This window comes from Ascaphus truei, chromosome 2 (genome assembly GCF_040206685.1).
Source record: "Ascaphus truei isolate aAscTru1 chromosome 2, aAscTru1.hap1, whole genome shotgun sequence".
Taxonomy (NCBI): Eukaryota; Metazoa; Chordata; class Amphibia; order Anura; family Ascaphidae; genus Ascaphus; species Ascaphus truei.
This window is the reverse complement of record NC_134484.1, coordinates 143796241-143818281: the sequence shown is the minus strand read 5'-3', so window position 1 is coordinate 143818281 and position 22041 is coordinate 143796241. Positions and strand designations below refer to the sequence as shown.

At 45.4% G+C, this 22041-nt stretch overlaps 1 protein-coding gene and 1 long non-coding RNA gene across 3 annotated transcripts in view; one reads left to right on the top strand and one right to left on the bottom strand.

Moving 5' to 3' along the window:
- The window catches only part of RAB31 (RAB31, member RAS oncogene family), a 153778-nt gene that overhangs the window by 123352 nt on the left and 8385 nt on the right, over positions 1-22041 (bottom strand). The gene's annotated exons all lie outside the window — the stretch shown is intronic.
- Positions 19369-22041, top strand: part of LOC142486903 (uncharacterized) — a 32911-nt gene continuing 30238 nt past the window's right edge. Inside the window, exon 1 of one of the 2 annotated variants that reach the window (XR_012799078.1) lies at positions 19369-19876. This is a non-coding gene — a long non-coding RNA (uncharacterized LOC142486903). Of the gene's footprint in view, positions 20311-22041 lie in introns of both variants that reach the window. The other variant, XR_012799077.1, reaches the window with a different exon arrangement.

Sequence of the window (22041 nt, the reverse complement as noted above, 5' to 3'; positions counted from 1 at the left end):
ATTGTTTACCAGTTTTCCCGTTAGGAGAACTTGATTTGAAATTTCCCCGCTAGTGAAACTATTTTTTTTTCCACGGTTCACGCTTTAAGGACTGATTTTAAGCTTTTGTGTACTAGGAGCTGCACTTGCAAGGTCCAAAATTGAGGACTGGTGTGCAAAGTTGTCCTGCCAAGAAAGTTTTTTTCAGGACTGAGCAGACCGAATTGTCCCGCCAAGCGAGCTCCATTTTTTTTTTTGCAGAAGTGAGCGGGTTGCTTTTTCCTCCAAGAAAGCAGTTTGTTTTGCAAAAGTGCACATGGGTGCAACTACTATGAAGAGCCAGCCTACACAAGTGGCACAAAGTATAGCCATGCTTGTTTAGGATTGACCACTGAGAATGGAAAGAAAAGATCAGGATTTGCCCCTAATGGTCTTGATAGGGGAGAAGCTTTCATTGCAAGAAGGAAAGCACGTGCGGCTAAGTGTGTGACCGAACCACAAACTGCCTCGTGCCCTGAACGGGACTTTGTGTATCAACCCAGACATGAGCAGTTGACTACGTCTCTGCTTGTGTCAAAACCCAAGTTTACAATGTTTCTATATCAACTCAAGATAGAGACTACTGCGCCAGCCTTGACAGTCACCAATTATAAAGTCCCAGGAGGGTTCTTCGTGATTACCGTTAAAGGTAAAAAGTACTTCTGTATGTGCACTCTGCATGCTCACTGGAGAAGAATTGTACCGCGAATGCCCGATGTGATGAGTGTGGCACGCACTACCTTCAGAAATTGACGTTTCTGAAGTTAAAAAAAATCCCTGATGATGCTTCTTCTGCGTTCGGCGGTAAGATTTCTGGTGTGGAGGAAGCCCCACTTATACTGTCCGGAAGCAATCAGGAACCACCCACACCACATGCTGTACCCGATGGAGCAATCAGAGGTCTTACCCAGATGTCTGCTTATGTGATGGGTAAGGTAGTGTGCTGGTGGGAGGGTCCGTTAACTCCTATGGAGGAGGAATAGGCCTACCAGATTTACTTGGACTCTATTGATGACTGAATGTTCTGTAGCAAAGATGTACTGTAGGACATGTCTCTGGCAGAGTCCACTAGAAAGGAACCATTGGTCTTTGTTCTACGTGGGGTGCCTCACCACAAGAACCTGACCGACTGAGTAGAGCCGATAGTGGTGTACAGGACAGAGTCAGAGATACTTGGGGATACGAGTATCCATATGTGCCTGCGGGAGTTATGTACATTGTGGACATGTTTCGACAGTAGTGGATTGAGAATGCGGTAATAGTATATCACTCATCATGGTCATACTATCCTTAGCTTAAGGAAGGACCGGCTAAACAAAATAGTGCAGATCTGGCATATAGACTGCAGTGGCTACAAAGATCAGGTGGAGCATGTGGACAATTAAAAGTCTAAGAGGGTATACTTCATAGAAGTATTCGATCGGAAGGAAGGGGTAGTCAAGATGTCTGACTATTACTGACCTATTACTGTTGAAGAAAGCCCCTCTGACTGTAGAGATCAATATGTATACAGCTACCATTGTTATGGTATGATCTGGAACCATTGAAGTTGTATCATGTTTTAGTGATATAATATAATGTCTGATATTGTAATTGTGTTATATGAAAAGATAAAAGCATGCGGCTAAATGTATTATCCTGTTAACCCCTTCATTACCTTACCAGTTGAAGCCACTAAATTAAGGGAGGTGTTAAACCTTCCTAGGATGCCTAACCACCCACCCTGGGGCAACTCTGAAGGTGATATTTGGCCCAGGGTGGGTGGCAAGGCCTCCCGGGTGGGTAGTGGGATGGGGTTTAACCCTTCATTACCTTAGCTGTATTAACGGCTAAGCTAATGAAGGGGTTAACCCTTGCTGCAACAATCCTGGGAGGTCTAAACACCCACACTGGGACAACTACAAGCTTCACCCACCCCCTCTACCACCAACAAATCAGTTACTGTTATTTAATCTCCATTACCTTAGTGGTTAGGCACTAAAGTAACAAAGATGGGCTCTAATGAAATTTTTATTACATACGATTGAAGCAGGGGGTCTCCGCAGCTGAAAGTAATGCGGGTCAGCACCGGAGACCCCCGGCTTCAATCCTATGTAGTAAAAATAAAAGAAACTCCATCTGATTCAAATCGTGATTCCGATCTCGCCACCCTTTAGGTGATGAGAAAAAAAAGAGTATTTAACCCATGATTTTCATATCAGAGCTTTGTGAATAGCAGTTATTGACAAAAAAATGCTCATTTGGGCATTTTTGGAGCTACCGCACGGCTTGTTACAGCAAGATAACGATCATTATATTGTTTACAAGCTATTTTGCCATGTTATTGAAGCTTTGTAAATAGCTACACGTGCAAAATCACTTGTAAAGTGCACTTAACAAGTGATAAGTGACTTACAGAAGTTTAGTGAATAGGCCCCATAGCCAGGGAATGGGGGGTTACATAGTTGATCAGGATGAAAAAGTAAAATACACTTCTGCAAAAAGAATGCAGTGAGAAAGCGTAGTAACCCTTTTATGTATTAAACCATGTGTAGCTTAACGTGTGCTCCGCATGCACATCTTGTTTTCATTACTGAAATTGTGTAAATTGCTTTTTATAGCTTTAAGCCACTCACCATTGATTCAGACAAGCTTGGGGTGTCATGCTTGCATTATTTTAAGTATTGACCTTACTCGGTGAAATAAGACTTATTTTATTCAATGTCATATCTTGCCCACGTTACCTGAGAATGGTTTTGCATGTATCTCGCAAATAAAAGTATATGATCAGATCTGAGTTTTAAAAGGACAGCCCCTCCTAGAATTGATGTGATAAACATAGAGTAATACCATTCCAAAATCAGATAGGTATAAGTATTTGTAAAGAAAAAAAAACATTAACTTTTAATGTCTCCATAGTAGTAACCAAATGCATTAAAAGGTTGCTATGAGCTTTAACGAATATCTTTTGTGATAATCCTATTTATAAACTGTTCAGTATACCACATTATACTGTTGTACACTGTGGTATGTAGAAGTGAAAAACCCTGCTCAACTAAATGATGGAAAAATTGTTTTAGGGTGGTGCTAGCTACAGTAAGATCTGTATAATAAGAGCATGTGAAGGTAGCGAAAGACGGGTAGATCTTTTAATTTCACCCATCCATTTGGTATATATGATATAATTAAAGAAATTGCAAGCTACACATTAAATGCCCACTAGCATTAAAAGATCTACATGTCTTTCTCTACCTTTACATGCTGTTGTATACTGTGTGCTGTAAATTGAGACTTTTCCTTTTGGTATTTTGCTTAAACTAATAACCACTTTATTTTAGTATTAATAACTACAAGATACAATTAAAATTACACCGCCCCAAGGGACACGGAAATGTGTGTATTTTTTTGCACAGGAAATGTAAGTTTTAGTTTAAGGGTGATTGAATCTCGTCGAGTAAGCTACTGTAACGGGTATTCCATCCCAACCAATCGCAGATATAGTGTGGGTGCGGAGAACATACAGTGTTACCAGGTGTGGTGCTTTACCTGTTAGGCTCACAGGAGGGCTGAGCTTCCGCCACGGGGAACCTTGGGCAATTATATTAGGAGTAACCCTGTACCCCTTTGTCCCGTGGTCAGCGCTGCCACTATGTGTTATGAGAATGTTAGGATTTGGTGGTGCACTTATGGGGTACCTGCCGAGCGCTCCTGCACTCGGGCATGCAAGCACTTCGAAAAGGATCTGTCGCTCGGTGACTCCATCTGATCCTGTGGTTCCTTGCCCGGGGTCCGCCAGGGGCGATCCCTCCCTGGAGATAGTCTCTGTGCGCACAGACTTGAGCCCAAGTCTCTTCACGGGAAGCGCAGCGTCCGCTGTGTCCCTATCTAACACTAGCGCTACTGTGACAGGGTGCCTAACCTAGGGCCTGTCCCTGTAGCACCACAAACTGGGGAGTGAGAACCTATCTGGGGCCTAAGTGGGATACTGACCTGCTCCGTTCCCCTAGCTCCTCCCGGTCCTGACTCTAACTACTACCTAGAACCTGCAGTAACGCACTGCCACCTACTTGGTACTTGCAGCAAACGTGCTGCAACAACACACAATGCCTTCTTGTCAGACCTCACAGCACTGACAGCCGTGACTCTGACAAGACAGCATATACACACACACCTATGGGCAGAACCCCTAACCTGGGGCCGTCCCTTAGCAATTACCCACTAGCCTGGTGGGGAGTTGGGGGCCTACCTGGGATATGGGGGACCTTACGTGGTGCAGGAGCTTCACTCGCTCCCTACACCCTTCCTTCCCCTTCTGCTCCCAGCTCCAACTAACTAGCGTAGGCTCAGCGCGCGAAATGTATCCTTTCTGCAGAGAGATCCTAAGCCCTATTGGCTCCCTGGCATCACGTGGGGCGCGCAGAGGCTCATGGGACTCATAGTCCCTGCCTAGAGCCTTCCCTGGTAGGCTAGGGTTTCGCGGGCTCCTACCTGCGCATGCGCGAACTATCTGTGGGCCTCCCGGCGCTCCTAGCCCCTGCGCTTGCGCAACGCACCTGGCAATGGCGGCGCCCTGCTCCGCGAGCCACCGGGAACCTCGCGACTGCGGCCCTAGCAATGGCCGATCGCGTCCCCGGCAACCGGCCGCATCTCCGAAGTAGCGCGCGGCTCCCTGCTCCGGCCCCCACCTTTGGAAGCAGCTGTCGGGTCCGTCGCAGGCTCCGGCGGCACCCGCGACCGCGCTGCTTCAAAGGAGGGGGGTCTCTAGGAGGGCTACACTACATTCATAAATGATTTAAGAAATCCGTTTTTTGTTTTTTTTTACCACTTTGTGGGTGTGACAGGTTAAATAAAAGCCACCAGTTATATGCCTGGAAAACCTATGTCTAGTCTGCAGTGCAGCACTGACTAGGTTAAACTTCAGCTGGGAACCTCAGGACAATTAGTTGGATCCCAGCTGCCTAATCAAGGTGTGTTAAAACCCAGGTTGTAGACACATGGAGCTTGCTGTTGATGAGAGAGGAGTAAGCTGCTAAAGTGATTCCTGAAAACAAGGTCTGAGTAACAAAGTAGTGAAACTGTGAACTGTCTGTCCCCTGCATAGAAAAAGGGTAGCTGCATATATATATATAAACTGTCTGCTACAGAGAAACTGTTTTGTTCGGTTTGCCGAAGGAAAAGCCATTTTCGTTTGTTGCTGAAAAAGAGCTATTTTTGTTTTGTGTGCTGTATATTTTTCAAGGCAAAATAAAACAGCCTTGTCAAGAAACCCACGTGTGTAGTTGCATGTACCCTGCAACATATGGTTGTCAAGAAGTGAGATTTGATTTTTTTCAAAAGGCTCCTGCAATTAAAGGGCCACACACACACACACACACACAAGAATGGAAGAAATGTTGAAAGCGTTTCTGTGCGAGCAGGCCCGGCTGCAAGCGGAGAGAGATGAAAGACTACAGACAGCACAGGATGAGCGGATTGCCAAGCTGCTGACCCAATTCCAAGGGTCTGCCGGTGCAGAACTGGCCAGCAGACCCCCGATATGAGGATCCAGAGGCTTTTTTACTAACATTTGAAAGAGTCGCCGAAGCTCAGGGCTGGGCTGGGCTGCAGATCGCTGGGCAACTGCTTTGGCCCCGCTCCTCATAGGTGAAGCCCAGGCCTCATATCAGGGCCTCCCTACAGATCAGGCAATGGACTACCTCCAAGTAAAAGCCGCCATACTGGATCGCTTATGTCTGACCCCAGAGACCTACCGGCAGCAGTTCCGGAACATGAAGTACACCGCTAAGATGAGACCCCGGGTCCTCGCTCAGCGATTATTGTACACGCTGGATACAACCCGAGGAGTGCACTAAGGAGGCAATTCTTGAGCAGGTGGTTTTGGAACAATTTCTACAAGTAATACCCCCTCCCGCACGCTCGTGGGTAAAACGCCACGCTGCTGAAACCCTAGCTTTGGCGGTCCGACTCGTGGAGAACTTCCTTGGGGCTGAGCAGCAGGAGAGTGTCCTGGACCCGACTCCACCGGCACTTGCGGACGCCCAAAGAGGGAGGTCGGATCAATTGGGAACCTACGGCCCGTCACGGAACCGCCAAGTCCAAAGGAAGGAGCAGTCGTTCCAGCAAGGACGGAGTCCAAATGCTGGTCCCCGCAGAGACCCTCATCTCCTTCCGGATGTCGGCTCGTCGCAAAGTGAGAGGAACTTCCGAGGACATCGCCCACAGGACCCACCAGATGCCTGGTCTCCAGTAACCGGTCCAGCGGAGCGCTATCCACAGCCCCCTCCTGCGAGGGAACCCTCTCCATGTTCTGCCTGCGGAGAACAAGGCCACCGGTATGTGGACTGTCCACTGATGGATTGTTCATTCAGCAGAACCGTCGCCTCGGCTTTTTCTGGGGAAAATTACAAGCCCTGGCTACTTCCAGCCCTGATTGGGGGAAAAAACGTCCAGGTCCTTGTAGATTCGGGCTCTGGGAAAACTCTGGTCCTCCAGGAACTGTTACCGCCCAACGTGTGTTCTTTTGACTCCCCATGGAGCATAGAATGTATACACGGCGATGTAAAACCTTATCCGACGGCCAAAATCCGGCTACAGGTAAAAGGTCAGGAGGCTTACCTCGAAGTAGGAGTCGCTCCTTGGCTACCTGCCCCCGTTGTGCTCGTTCTGGACTGGCATTTCTTTGCGGACCTATTGGCCCCAGTCTTTCACGAGGAACCTCCTTCTGGGGCTCAGGAGAACCCTGGCAAACTGTTCCCCTTCTCGGCAGAACTTTTTCCCAGTAGACACCGGGTTCAAAAGACTCGGAAGCAAAGACGCTTGGACAAACAGGACTGGTTGCAGAAATCTGGGTCTCAAGGTGACCATTCTAGTAGTCAGAGGTCACAAGTGATGGCTGGGGATGGCCAAAGGGAGGGGGATATGGGCCCTGGAGATTTACCAGACCTGTACCTCCCTGACTTTCGCCACATGCAAAGGGAAGACCCAGTCCTTGCGAGACAGTATGACAAGGTGGTGAAAATTGATGAACAGATTTTAGATGCACAGGGGGTGATAGTATTCCCCCATTTTGAGCTATCAAAGGATATCCTATATAGGGTGAATAGGCAGACACAAACAGGGGAGGTCACCAGACAGATATTGGTTCCCAAGGTGTTTGTTAAATCTGTATTCACTCTAGCCCATACTGTCCCTTGGGGTGGTCACCTGGGCAGGGATAAAACATTGGACCATATTTCATCCCGATTCTATTGGCCAGGGATGCATAGCGATATTGCTAAGCTATGTGCAGCATGTCCGGAGTGCCAGCTAACTAGTCCAAAAGGACAAAAACCAGCCCCTTTGGTTCCTCTACCCTTGGTGTCAGTTCCCTTTGAGAGGATTGGGGTAGACTTGGTAGGACCTCTAGAACCTTCTGCGAAAGGACACAGGTTTATCCTTGTAATAGTGGACTATGCAACAAGGTATCCTGAGGCGTTCCCCCTGAGAACAGCAACGGCGAAGCAAGTAGCCAACAAGTTGTTGGAACTGTTCTCACGGGTTGGACTTCCCCAGGTTATGTTGACAGACCAAGGTACAAATTTCATGGCTAAACTGATGCAGGATGTCTTAAAGTTACTAGAGGTCAAGTCTGCTCGGACATCGGTCTACCATCCAAAGACTGACGGATTGGTGGAAAGATTTAACCGATCTCTAAAAGGGATGCTGAGGAAATTTGTAGACTCACAAAAGAGAGCCTGGGATGAACTTCTCCCTTTTCTGCTGTTTGCAGTGCGGGAAGTTCCCCAGGCCTCCACGGGATTCTCTCCATTTGAATTGCTCTACGGCCGCCAACCGCAGGGTATCCTAGACCTCCTAAAGGAGTCCTGGGAGGAACAGCAGTCCCCTTCTAAGAATACCCTGAAATATGTACTAGACCTTAGGAAGCGCCTAGATGTGGTCGGCCATTTTGCCAGGGAGAATCTTAGATCAGCCCAGGACAGTCAGGAGAGACATTACAATCAGAATGCTCGCATGAGAGTGTTTCACCCAGGAGACCAGGTGATGTTATTATTACCCAGTTGCGAGAGTAAACTCCTGGCCAAATGGCAGGGCCCATTCGAAGTACTCCGCCGTACGGGTGATGTGGATTACGAGATCGCTCAACCAGGGTCCAGGAAGGGTAAACAAATTTACCATGTGAACTTGCTGAAACCCTGGAAGATGCAGCGGTCTCTATTCATCCACCCGGTGGAGGAGGAAACGGACTTGTGTCCTCAGCCTCCACGGGAGAACATTGTGAGTGACGATAAAATCCCAATGGGTAAACAGTTGTCCTCTAAACAAAAAGGGGACTTGTTAGCAATAATTACACAATTCCAGGATGTTTTTTCTGACTTACCAGGACAAACTAACTTAATTTCCCATGCAAATCGAGACAGCACCTGGGGTAAAAGTACGTTCCCATCCTTATAGGTTGCCTGAAAGTCGTAGGGCTCTGGTAGAGAAGGAGGTACAAGAAATGTTACACTTAGGAGTGATTGAGGAATCATGCAGTGAGTGGTGTAGTCCACTAGTTATGGTCCCTAAACCCGATGGGAAGGTAAGATTTTGTGTGGACCTCCGAAAGGTCAATGCGGTATCCAAGTTTGACGCATATCCGATGCCAAGGGTGGACGAATTAATTGACGCCCTTGGTAACGCGTAATATATATCCACGTTGGACTTGACAAAAGGATACTGGCAAATACCCTTAGAGGAAAAGTTCAAATGCAAAACAGCCATTGCCACTCCCATGGGTTTATACCAGTTTGTGACAATGCCATTTGGACTTCATGGAGCCCCAGCCACATTTCAGAGACTCATGGATAAGGTACTGAGGCCCCATAGGACTTATGCCGCAGCCTACCTAGATGACATTGTCATTTATAGTAAACACTGGCGGGCCCATCTAAATAGGCTGAAAGCGGTCCTCAAATCTCTAAGAGAGGCAGGGCTCACAGCCAACCCTAAGAAATGTTCCTTGGGTAAAGCGGAAACCAAATATTTAGGGTATGCAGTGGGAGGTGGAAAAGTAAGGCCACTAGCCGACAAGGTAGCTGCCCTGAAAGAAGTTCCGACCCCCCAAACAAAAACGCAGGTACGCTCTCTGCTGGGTTTAGCAGGGTACTACCGGCGGTTCATCCCCAACTATTCGGAAGTGGCAGTCCCTTTAACGGACCTCACAAAAAAGTGTGTCCCTACACAAGTGGTGTGGTCAAGGGATTGTCAGAGAGCCTTTGAGGACATAAAAAGGTGTCTATCAGAGGGTCCCATCCTTAGAAGCCCAGACTTCAACAGCCCTTTTATAGTGCAAACAGATGCATCAGAGATAGGGCTAGCGGCAGTGTTGTCACAACAGTTTGAGGGAGTTGAACATCCTATCCTTTTCCTGAGTAGGAAATTGTTCCCAAGGGAAAAAAAATTACTCAGTGATTGAGAAAGAGTGCCTCGCAGTAAAGTGGGCAATCGAGGCTTTGAGGCACTACCTGGCAGGAGTCCATTTTACTTTGGTGACGGATCATGCTCCACTGAAATGGTTAAATAGCATGAAGGATTCCAATGCTAGATTGACTAGGTGGTATGGCCCTCCAACCCTTCTCATTTGAGATTCAGCATAGGCCGGGAAAAGAGAACGCAAATGCTGACTTCTTTTCTAGAGAAGGGGTGGATGGTCGGGCTTCAGCCGTGCGTAGCCCCAGCCACACACTAACAGGGGAGGAATGTGACAGGGTAAATAAAAGCCACCAGTTATATGCCTGGAAAACCTATGTCTAGTCTGCAGTGCAGCACTGACTAGGTTAAACTTCAGCTGGGAACCTCAGGACAATTAATTGTATCCCAGCTGCCTAATCAAGGTGTGTTAAAAACCCAGGTTGTTGACACATGGAGCTTGCTGTTGATGAGAGAGGAGTAAGCTGCTAAAGTGATTCCTGAAAACAAGGTCTGAGTAGCAAAGTAGTGAAACTGTGAACTGTCTGTCCCCTGCATAGAAAAAGGGTAGCTGCATATATATATATAAACTGTCTGCTAAAGAGAAACTGTTTTGTTCGGTTTGCTGAAGGAAAAGCCATTTTCGTTTGTTGCTGAAAAAGAGCTATTTTTGTTTTGTGTGCTGTATATTTTTCAAGGCAAAATAAAACAGCCTTGTCAAGAAACCCACGTGTGTAGTTGCATGTACCCTGCAACAGTGGGACTGACCTTTTTTGTATCTAATAGCTTTTTCGGCTCAGCTGTCACAATGGAACGCCCTTACTTTAAAATCCTTTCCGTTCTATAACAGAAATATTGTGCCCCCTTTAGAGCCACTTCAGCCATGTTCCATGCATGTTTAAGGGCTTGGATCTGGTTGGGGGTGTGTCATGACGCCACAAAAAATTGTGCAATGGCGCAGTCCATCATCAGAGCACTTCCATTGCGCGCCCGCTCTGCAAGACACATCTACCCTAAATACCACTGGAACACAGTTACTCGTGGGAGAAGGCTCAGTGACTATGGGGCACTACTATAAAACTCCCAGAAACCCAGAAAAAAAATTCTCATTACGCTTATTTCTTAGAATAGAGCAAACTACTTTGCCATGATTAATGAGCCACTGTAACACAGTAAGTTGCTCAGTAGTTAACAAATGATTCCTTTAAATAAGAGCCTATGGGGGTCATGCAGTAAACAGCGGAAAGGCACTTCTCGCCCGTTTCACGCCAAAAATGCCTACCCCTATTCAGTAAGGGGCAAAAACTTGGCGTAAAGCAAAAAAACCGGCAATGTGTTTGGCGGTTTTTTTTTTCCGCCATTGGCGAGGCGAAAAGGCACTTTTCGCCTCAACTAGCCATTTTTTCCGCCACACTCAATTCTAGTAGTGGCGAGTAGCTTTGCGCCGCTATTCGCCACTCTAGAATGGCGTTTTTCAGGTAAATCCGGCACGCCACAAAAAGTAGGCAAGTTGATGGTGAGAGGCTGCTGATGAGCGACGGATCGGGACTTAGAAAAAATTCAGGCCTTTTTCCTGGCTGTGATTGATGCCGGGGGTCTCCAGAGCTGATACCATTAATACCAGCACCGGAGCCCCCCGGCATGCATCCGAGGCAGGAAAAATGCATTTAAAGCCCACTTCATTACCTTAGCGGCTAACCGCTAAGGCAATGAAGGGGTTAAGCCACAGTGCCAGGTTTATTGTGTGTAGCGGGGCTGGGTGAAGGGGGTATTTGGCCCTTGTTGTTTGTTTAGGGCTTGCGGAGGGGTTGCGGGTGCACTTAACCCCTTCACGACCGTAGCGGTTAATACCGCTACGGTAATGAAGGGATTAAGACCTCCCGCAAGCCCTAAACAAACCACAGTTGGGGCCAAATACCCCCTTCACCCACAATAAAAAGAAAACACACACAACAGCCCCAGACTAAATAAATAAATAAATCAATATTAAATATATATATATATATATCTATATATATATATATATATCTATATCTATATATATATATATATATATATATAGATATATATATATATATATATAACCCCAACAACCACTATACCCCCCTAACATACACATATATGCACATACAGTATAGTAATGGGCACAATTACTATTATCCACAAATGGATAATAGTGAATTTGCCCATTTTAAATACATTAAGAACAATAAATACACTAAATACATATAGCACTCACACTTGTCCGGCTGCCACGATGAAGGCCATCCTCATCTTCATCCTGCACATGCCCCATCCGCTGCTGCAAAACAGAAAAAAGAATAAAAACATCCAATGTAATGTCCCCTAACCCCTTAATCACCATAGCGGTTATTAACTGCTACAGCCATTAAGGGGTTAACCCACTCTCACCCACCACTCGGGAGACCTACATACCCTCCCCCACTAACCCCCCACCCCGTGAGGTCTAACCACCATCACCCACTACCCACAAGGGAGGCCTACCCACATACCTTTGGGGCCAATACCCCCTCCCCCAGTACCCACAATTAAAACAATACACTGCCCCACAATAAACATTATTCTATTTATTAAATACATTACCCACCCCCTGTGCCCCCCCATAAATACATGATTTATTATTTTACATACATGGTTCATACCCCAGGCCCACGCGAATCCCCGGTGGGCCTGACGGGTCACCTGACAGACCTACAGGGTACCAGCAACTAGTTTCATACAGGTTCTGGAGGCCTGTTGGTGGGTCCCGCCATGCGCCATGGCCCCCTGGTGGACTCCGCGGGTCACCGTGAGCCACAATTGGGTCCCCACGGTAGGCCCGCGGATGTCTGGGAGCTCCGGGTCAGACCCACAGGTGTCTGAGGGGCCTCGGGTAGCTCTCACGGGGGTCTGGGGACTCACGGGTGCTCACTACAGGTCCACGGTGCCCCCACGGGTGTGGGGCCACCGGTTCTTCCCCGCAGACTACGGGTCCGCGGTGCCCCCACAGATGTGGGGCCACCGGTTTTTCCCTGCAGGTGTCACCCGTGGACCCACGCAGCCTGGTACCCGTGAGATACCCGAGGATACCTCAGGTGGTCTCCAGAGGTCTCACGCAGAACCAAGGAACCAACCCTGAATGTAAAATAAATAAACCTGACCTATACATTCATTACATACACCCCCCCCCCCCCAAACACATACAGTACAATAATGTGCCAAATAACTATTATCCAGATATGGATAATAGATTATTTGCCCATTATTAAACACATAAAACATGCATAAATCAAAACATGAATTTTTAATCTTAAAATCACCACATTGCATGTTAAAATAAATCCAGCAGCCATTGTAAATATAAACCCACAAAAATGCAGCTACACAAATGTATATGAAATGTCACACAATTACATTGAGTGTGTACATGATGCAATTAATCTGTGCATCATGTAACACTATGCAAAATATATGTAACAATAAAATACAATATGAACAATGTCCCCTAACCAGCAATGCCATCATGAAAATCAAATAGAAACTAAGCAACATCAATACAATAAGCATCAATCAATGAATCCATTTCCTCAAACAATTACAATACAATACAAATCAATTATACAATTCCCTATTCAATTCCTAAAGCCAAACCATTGCCAAAACAATTCTAATTTAAAGTAACCACCATCATTCTAATCTAAGTACCATAAAGAAGCCATTACAATTAACCTGTAACTAAATACAAATTGCATTATTCACAAAAATGACAAAATAAAGCTGATAAATACATTAGCCATACACGAAAAGAACATAAACATTAGCAAACCAATCAATTATTATCCCTGTATGTCTATCCATATCGATAGATATACATAAAAAACAGGGGCAATAATACAGAATAAAATACAGTGCATTTGCATACAAAATTCACATAGAATACACCCATTCAGTGTCCGTGAATGTATGTATATACATAGATACATTCACAGGCATTAAATGGGACTGAAAAAATAAAAGGCATGAATGAAAAATCAAAAAAACCTGTAAAATTAAAAATAATAAACTTTTCTTTTGTTTACTCACCATTAGATGCCCACTCATCGAAATCTAGGCGACCTGGAAGCACAGGAACCAATCCACAGGTAAACCATAAAATAAAAAACCATTACAATCCATAACGGTGTCTTGTTCTTCTATTTGTAATCCTTCCCATCTGTCTGGGGGTCTTCTTTTCTTCTTTGGGGTCTTTTGGGGTCTTCTCCGGCTTCTTCCGCCACGCCCTTCTTCTCTTCTTTGGAGGGGAGATGTTCCCTCCTCGGTGACTAGCTTCAAAATAAGGCGACATAGGCTTTTATAGGCCTATGACGTCACATTTTGCTCAAAATGTTTCCCACGGTCCTGATTGGGCCGTGAGAAACATGTGATTTGGCCGAACAAAAAAAAAATGATGACGTCATTTAAAGGCAATGAAAGCACAGCCAATCAGAATGGCTGTGCTTCAATTGCCTTTAAGATGACGTCATGAAAAGAAACATGGCCGGCCTCACATGGTACGGTAGCCAACCAGAGCGTGGGAAATACATCCCAACTCTGATTGGCTCTAGTACCATGTGACAGGCTTTCAATGACGTCACATCCGTTCTCCCCCAAGCCTCTGTCACATGGTCTACTAGAGCCAATCAGAGTAGGGATGTAGTTCCCACGCTCTGATTGGCTACCATACCATGTGAGGCCGGCCATGTTTCTTTTCATGACGTCATCTTAAAGGCAATTGAAGCACAGCCATTCTGATTGGCTGTGCTTTCATTGCCTTTAAATGACGTCATCATTTTTTTTTTGTTCGGCCAAATCACATGTTTCTCACGGCCCAATCAGGACCGTGGGAAACATTTGAGCAAAATGTGACGTCATAGGCCTATAAAAGCCTATGTCGCCTCATTTTGAAGCTAGTCGCCAAGGAGGGAATATCTCCCCTCCTAAGAAGAGAAGAAGGGCGTGGCGTAAGAAGACGGAAGAAGCCGGAGAAGACCACAAAGAAGAAAAGAAGACCCCAAGACAGACGGGAAGGATTACAAAAAGAACAAGACACCGTTATGGATTGTAGTGGTTTTTTATTTTATGGTTTACCTGTGGATTGGTCCCTGTGCTTCCGGGTCGTCTGGATTTCGGTGAGTGGGCATCTAATGGTGAGTAAACAAAAGAAAAGTTTATTATTTTTACTTTTACAGGTTTTTCTGATTTTTGATTCATGTCTTTTATTTTTTCAGTCCCATTTAATGCCCGTTAATGTATCTATGTATATAATACATTCACGGACACTGAATGGGTGTATTCTATGTGAATTTTATATGCAAATGCATTGTTTTTTTATGCTGTATTATTGCCCCTGTATTTTATGTATATCTATCGATATGGATAGACATACAGGGATAATAATTGATTGGTCTGCTAATCTTTGTTCTTTTCATGTATGGCTAATGTATTTATCAGGTTTATTTTGTCATTGTTGTGAATAATGTAATTTGTATTTAGTTACAGGTTAATTGTAATGGCTTCTTTATGGTACTTAGATTAGAATCATGGTGGTTACTTTAAATTAGAATTGTTTTGGCAATGGTTTGGCTTTAGGAATTGAATAGGGAATTGTATAATTGATTTGTATTGCATTGTAATTGTTTGAGGAAATGGATTAATTGATTGATGCTAATTGTATTGGTGTTGCTTAGTTTCTATTTGATTTTCATGATGGCATTGCTGGTTAGGGGACATTGTTCATATTGATTTTATTGTTACATATATTTTGCATAGTGTTACATGATGCACAGATTAATTGCATCATGTACACACACAATGCAATTGTGTGACATTTCATATACATTTGTGTAGCTGCATTTTTGTGGGTTTATATTTACAATGGCTGTTGGATTTATTTTAACATGCAATGTGGTGATTTTAAGATTAAAAATTCATGTTTTGATTTATGCATGTTTTATGTGTTTAATAATGGGCAAATAATCTATTATCCATATCTGGATAATAGTTATTTGGCACATTATTGTACTATATGTGTTTGGGGGGGGGGGGGATGTATGTAATGAATGTATAGGTCAGGTTTATTTATTTTACATTCAGGGTTGGTTCCTTGGTTCTGCGTGAGACCTCTGGAGACCACCTGAGGTATCCTCGGGTATCTCAGGGGTACCAGGCTGTGTGGGTCCACGGGTGACACCTGCGGGGAAAAAACGGTGGCCCAACATCTGTGGGGGCACCGCGGACCCGTAGTCTGCGGGGAAGAACCGGTGGCCTCACATCCATGGGGGCACCACGGACCCGTAGTGTGAGGGGAAGAACCGGTGGCCCCACATCCGTGGGGGCACCGTGGACCTGTAGTGAGCACCCGTGACTCCCCAGACCCCCATGAGAACTACCCGAGGCCCCTCAGACACCTGTGGGTCTGACCCGGGGCTCCAAGACATCTGCGGGCCTACTGTTGGGACCAATTTTGGCCCACGGAGACCACCTGGGGGCCATGGCGCTTGGCGGGACCCACCAACAGGCCTCCAGAACCTGTATGAAACAAGTTGCTGGTACCTTGTGGGTCTGTCAGGTGACCCGTCAGGCCCGCCGGGGACTCGCGTGGGGCTGGGGTATGAACCATGTATGTAAAATGATAAATCATGTATTTATGGGGGGGCACAGGGGGTGGGTAATATATTTAATAAATAGAATAATGTTTATTGTGAGGCAGTGTATTATTTTAATTGTGGGTACTGGGGGTGAATGAGGGGGTATTGGCCCCAAGGGTATGTGGGTAGGCCTCCCTTGTGGGTAGTGGGTGAGGGTGGTTAGGCCTCACGGGGTGGGGGGTTAGTGGGGGAGGGTATGTAGGCCTCCCGAGTGGTGGGTGAGGGTGGGTTAACCCCTTAATGACTGTAGCGGTTAATAACCGCTATGGTGATAAAGAGGTTAGGGGACACAAATGTCCCCAATAAACATGCCATTCTGCCTAAACCCCTTCATTGCCTTAGCGGCTATCCACTATGGTAATGACGCAGCATTTATGTATTTTAATCATTTTGTGCGGAAGCAGGGTGTCTGAGCTGAACCGCATTGATTTCTGGCTCAGGGACCCCCTGCTTCCCGAGTTACAGGCCCCGGTTTGGAGCATCGGTTACAGTGTCGCCGCCATCTTTATAGCGGGCACGTTGCGTATGGGACGCTATAAAGATGGCGGCGACACTGCCACCCGATGACACATACCGGGGCCTGTAACTCGGGAAGCAGGGGGTCCCTGGTCCACAAAGCAATGCGGTTCAGCTCAGGGAACCCCCTGCTCACTGCACAATATTATTAAAAATCCATTCATGCTGCATCGTTACCATAGCACATAGCCGCAAAGGTAAGGAACGATTGTTTATTGATATGGGTGTTTTATTCATACTGTAGATGTGCAGAGGGTCTCCGGAGCTGAACCGCTTTGGTTTTAGGTCCGGGGACCCCCTGCTTCCCCAGATACAGGCCTCTTTAGGGGGTGCCGGTATCCCTCTGCTTTGTTTACATTCCGCGGTCACGTGATCGGGACATTTAAATGCAGAGGGATACCGGCACCTCATAAAGGGGCCTGTATCTCGGGAAGCAGGGGGTCCCCGGACCTGAAACCAATGCGGTTAAGCTCCGGAGACCCCCTGCACATGTACACTATGAATAAAATTGTATTTTAAATAATTTTTAATGTGCCGATGTTTGCGCCGAGAGAGCAGCGGATCTCTCTGCTGCAAACACATCTTGGCAGGGGACAGCTTCTAGGCAGCTTCTCGCCAGGCAGCCTGTCTCGCCACAGGTTACTCGCCATTCTTTCAAATGGTGGTGGCGCATTCATTCGTCAGGGATTAGGCCCTTCCTGCATACAGCGAGGTTAACACGCCAAAAACATGGCTAGTTCAAAACCTGGCTAATGCATTTTTTCGCTGCTTACTGCATAGACCCCTATATGTCTAAAATACTGCACATAGAAAATGAAACGTACGTACTTGTTGCAAATCAATTTAAGTTTAGCCACTTTCAACCAGTTCTTGGCTTGTTTTCTGGAAAGCGTACATAATATTGCCAGGTACATTTATAATCTTGCAAATGGGTGTCAGTGCTATAAATCATGTCTGTAGTAGGACACTTATGAGATATTCTACCCTTTCTTGGAGAATCCGCACACTAGAAAAAATTAAAGATGTCTTCTACTTGTCCTTCCCAACAGTAATAGTATCCACTTTAGAAAATCCCTAGCTGCCAACAATGTACCGCACTCAAACGCATGTATATAAGTAGTAGATTAGGTGGATCAATTGAGTACATTACTGGTCCACAAGACAGTCTCCAAAGGGGAGTTTACATCTGTTAAATATATGTTTTATAAGTGTTAATGAGCAAAATATATTAATATGCATCATGAGAAACTATTTTATAAATGAAGTGGTAAACAGGGACATTGAGCAGAAATCAAAGTAAGCAGGCTGGTCATTAAAATACTTCTTAGAAGTTTGCTCTCACGTCCAGAAGAATTATATCAGTAGGAAAAGGGTAAGAAAACTACACGTGGCATTATAGTCTGGTTTCAATCAGAACGTTTTTTTTCCTTCAGAATACCTGCTTTTCTAAGAGATTGGTAAACTGTTATCCAGTTTTTTTTAACTCTTCATAGGTTCTTTAATGTCAAAGATTGAACAGGATTTTTCAATTTCCTAGCATCAACAAAAGTTTGATTATACATAAATGCTATTTTTTATTATGCTTTCGGATGAAACGATTTACAACACAATATGAAATTACCAATCTGGATGCTCGGCCACAATATACTTAACTGAACTTGACGTAGGTCTAGATTCACTTAAGGTTGATCTAGTTTTGTTAAGTTGTGGTGTTGTAAGAAAATTGGAACGCAGTGGCTATGAACTTTGATTTTTAATCTTACCTAAACCGCTGAGATTCCGATTCCTGAAACTAATCAGTGGGCCCCCGAAGCCTGGAGACAACCTGGTTTAGGAGCTTTGAAGCCAGGGTAGACAAGGGGCAACCTGAGGAAACAATATGGCTTCTGAAGTCAGGGCTTGCTCCAGCAGCCAATACATCAGGAAATGACATTGCTGCCTTCTGTGGGTGACCCTGGCAATTATGTTTATGTTTCACTACCATATTTGTAATTTTTTGTGGCAAAACCAGTATAATTTTTTTTTTTATCTCCAGAACCAGGGTGGTCCTTGGACTTTGAGGGACCCTCCAATTCAGATAAAATATAAAATAAAAAATAGATTCCAAGACGGGATTATTGCTTCCACGTTACCACTGTTTTCAATACGAATTATTTTTTCCCGATACCCTCCGGACAACACAATCCTGATTCAACATCAAATAGATGTGTAACCCCCTCCCTATTGGGGTTACTATATAGGGTTAGGCCATGCTTATAGTAGCGGTGACGGCGCACAGCGGTAAAACAAATACATGAAGTCCATCGCAGGTGGCCATAGTGGGCATAACCGCGACGGCACTGCGCAGCGACACAGCAACCAAAATCGCTGTAGTCAAGGGAATTTGTGATTTACAGCGACAGCCGCACCACGTGACTGGCAGCATACCAATCAGAGATCTTCTGACTTCCCCCTTGCTGACATCGCCGCCAGCGAAATCGCACTACTAGAGTGCAACTTTCGCTATAGTGACAACGATGTGTGACGTCAGCGGTCGCGAGCATGTCGCCGTAGCCACTACTATAAGAACGGCCTTAAAGGAGCTTTCTAGTCAACCACCCTGGTGGTGTTCTGCCAATCACCAGGCAAGAGCTTAGCCCCACCCCCTTTCTTGCCCAGAGACAACAGAAATGAGCAGGAGGATTCTATGGCAGTTAGTGACAGTTGGAGAGACAGAGAGAGGCTGACAGCAGAGATCAAGCAGGGGACCTAAGCAGTGTGTAGTTAGGTTAAGATAGAAGCCATTATTATTGTTTTGCAGTACAGGGAAGTGTCCCTTGTAGCAAGGCCCTCCAGTATAGGGAGGTGAATCAGGACAAGGAAGTGTCTATCATAAACAAGGCATTAGGAAAGGAGTTAAAGAAAAACATGTTATCCCAAGATGGCTGCCCCGCATGAAGCTCCAATACTGATCTGATACAAGTCCCTTCAGGGGTCACTGCCCTGGTCTTACTTCTAACTATTGTACTGTGCTGTGGGCAGCAGGTGAAATTGATGGAGCACGGTGTTAGCAAGCAGCATCACCCCATGTTGCCTGTGTTCAATAGGTTTGGGTAGAGAGAGAAAAGGGACCCCAGCTGGGACCCTGGAAAGAGAGGATTGAAGAAAGTTATAAAGAACAAGTTTATTAATGCCCTGTGTTAAAATGCAACCAGTTTCAAGTAACACAAGTATCGTGCCTCTTTAGCACTGTAAGTATGCAGCTGAGGATGATGTTGTAACCATAAAGATATGCCAATAAGGAATATAGTTAATAGTGTACATAGAATAGAGTAGACCTCATTTGATAACAGTTAGGTTATTAATGATAGGTAGGTGGCCTAGGTAGACAGGACATCACAGTACCCCGCTAGGGAGAAATAGCACTCAGGATCCCCTGAACAGGGATGTCTGGGTATAATAAAGTTTCAGTCATTCCAAGCGAATCAAAACAAAAACAGCGCACAACGGCACAACGCTCATAGTGAAGTAAATCAAGGATAAAAATGTATTAAATATCCAAGGATAGGTAATGTGCGTACATCAGGGAAATAGTAAAACAGCATTTCATGGGACAAGTTACCCGTACACCACACCAACAAGAAGATCTGGATAATCACGGATCATCAGTCATCAAGCTCCACAGGTAAGGACAATCACAGGTCACCACAGTGATGAAGCTGGTCCACAGGTGGGGTGCGGTGAGGGCAGCAATCAAGTCCCAAATATCAAAGTCCCCCAGAGGCAAGTCTCAGTCCATCTCTACCACGGCAAACTGACTCCACTTGTAGCTCTGGGGCTTACGGCGGCACTCGAGTGACGTCACTAAGGTGCGTCGCGCCGAAATTGACGGATCCGCAAGGGGGAGCAGGGTGGAATTATAGGAGCATGGGGGACTAGATGTAAACTCAGTATCTTGAATAAAAAGCTAATTACAACATGTTTCAAGGCTCTAAATGCCTCTTCATCAGGGAGATGAAATTACTTGGTAATTAGGTCAGGGTAGTAATAACATAGTAGTAAGTGGACAGTATACCAGGCCTCATTACAGCGTACCAGGGCAAGGAAGACCCGAAGGGGTCCGGGCCGACTATCTAAGGAACAGAAACAAGTGGGGGGTATGTAGAAAAGGCACTAAAGAAAATATCCAAGAAGGGCCAGAAAATAGGTCGCAAGTGATTAATTTATCAAGTAAAGTACTGAATCCCGATCATATCTCATTTCTATCAAAGGGTCTCACCTTCTGCCCAACAAATAGGCTAGACAAATGAGTGCATTAAAGACAGATTGATTCTTGCGTAAGCTCGGCCTACATACATTTTTTAAGCGTAGACAGCAGATGGCTAGCCTTAACACCTCTCAGGAGAACCATGATGGTGACCACGCCTTGCTTCGAATGATGGAAAGTATGATAGAAGAGAACAAAAGACCACAGGGACAGGGCCCTTTCACTGACTTAAGGGGAAAATCTACCTTCACACCTGCAATTGAATCATGTACAAATGTTGACGTGTTTACCAAACTAGTAATTATCGACAACATATCTCTTACAAACAAAGTGGGCCACTATAACCTGAGTCTCGATGAACATGCTGCCCTTAGAGACCTGGAAAATGACGATTTCATTGTCATTAAGCCCTCCGATAAGGGGGGCAATATAGTAATACTCCACAAAGAGGCATACGTCAAAGTAGCCTTGCGCCTAATATCAGACTGTAGGTGTTATAAGGTACCGACGACTGATCCAACAAAACAATTCCAACTGAGGGATTGGCTGTGTGTTGCCAACTCCTCCCTTACCTCAGGGAATATCATGCCTGTGGATAGCTTCAGTATGTGACTCCTCCCCCTGAGAAGTGTGATACGTCACACAAAACGTGCGTCGGGGTGTGGTGACGTCACCGCAGTGGTGTCCACGAGCGGGACAGTGTTTGGAGGCTGCTAGCGTCCTGGCTTCTGCATAGACTCACGGTCGTATTTGAGTTTTCAGCTCATCGTGCTTTGATACATTATTAGTGCCTTTATTATTACCTGGCGTTAAAGGGAAGGTTTGAAGCAGTATATTACTGATGCCCTATGCTATGCATACACTGATACATTTGTATCTATTGGTGCAACATTTAACATGTTAGTGTTAACTACTCTACATACCTCCCTCCTGCTTCCCTTAATATACAGCATATGAGTACCAGACACTATACAGGACAATTGGAGTCACTTAGTAGCAATAATTAAGGGACGCGTATTGGTCTGCATATATACATCTGCATATCAGTGGCATAAATAGACGCTTATACATGACAGCCTAAGATTGGTTGTATTTCCTGCTACGTTCTCCTCCATCACTCGTTTCCCTACCTGGGGAATTATTTTATTC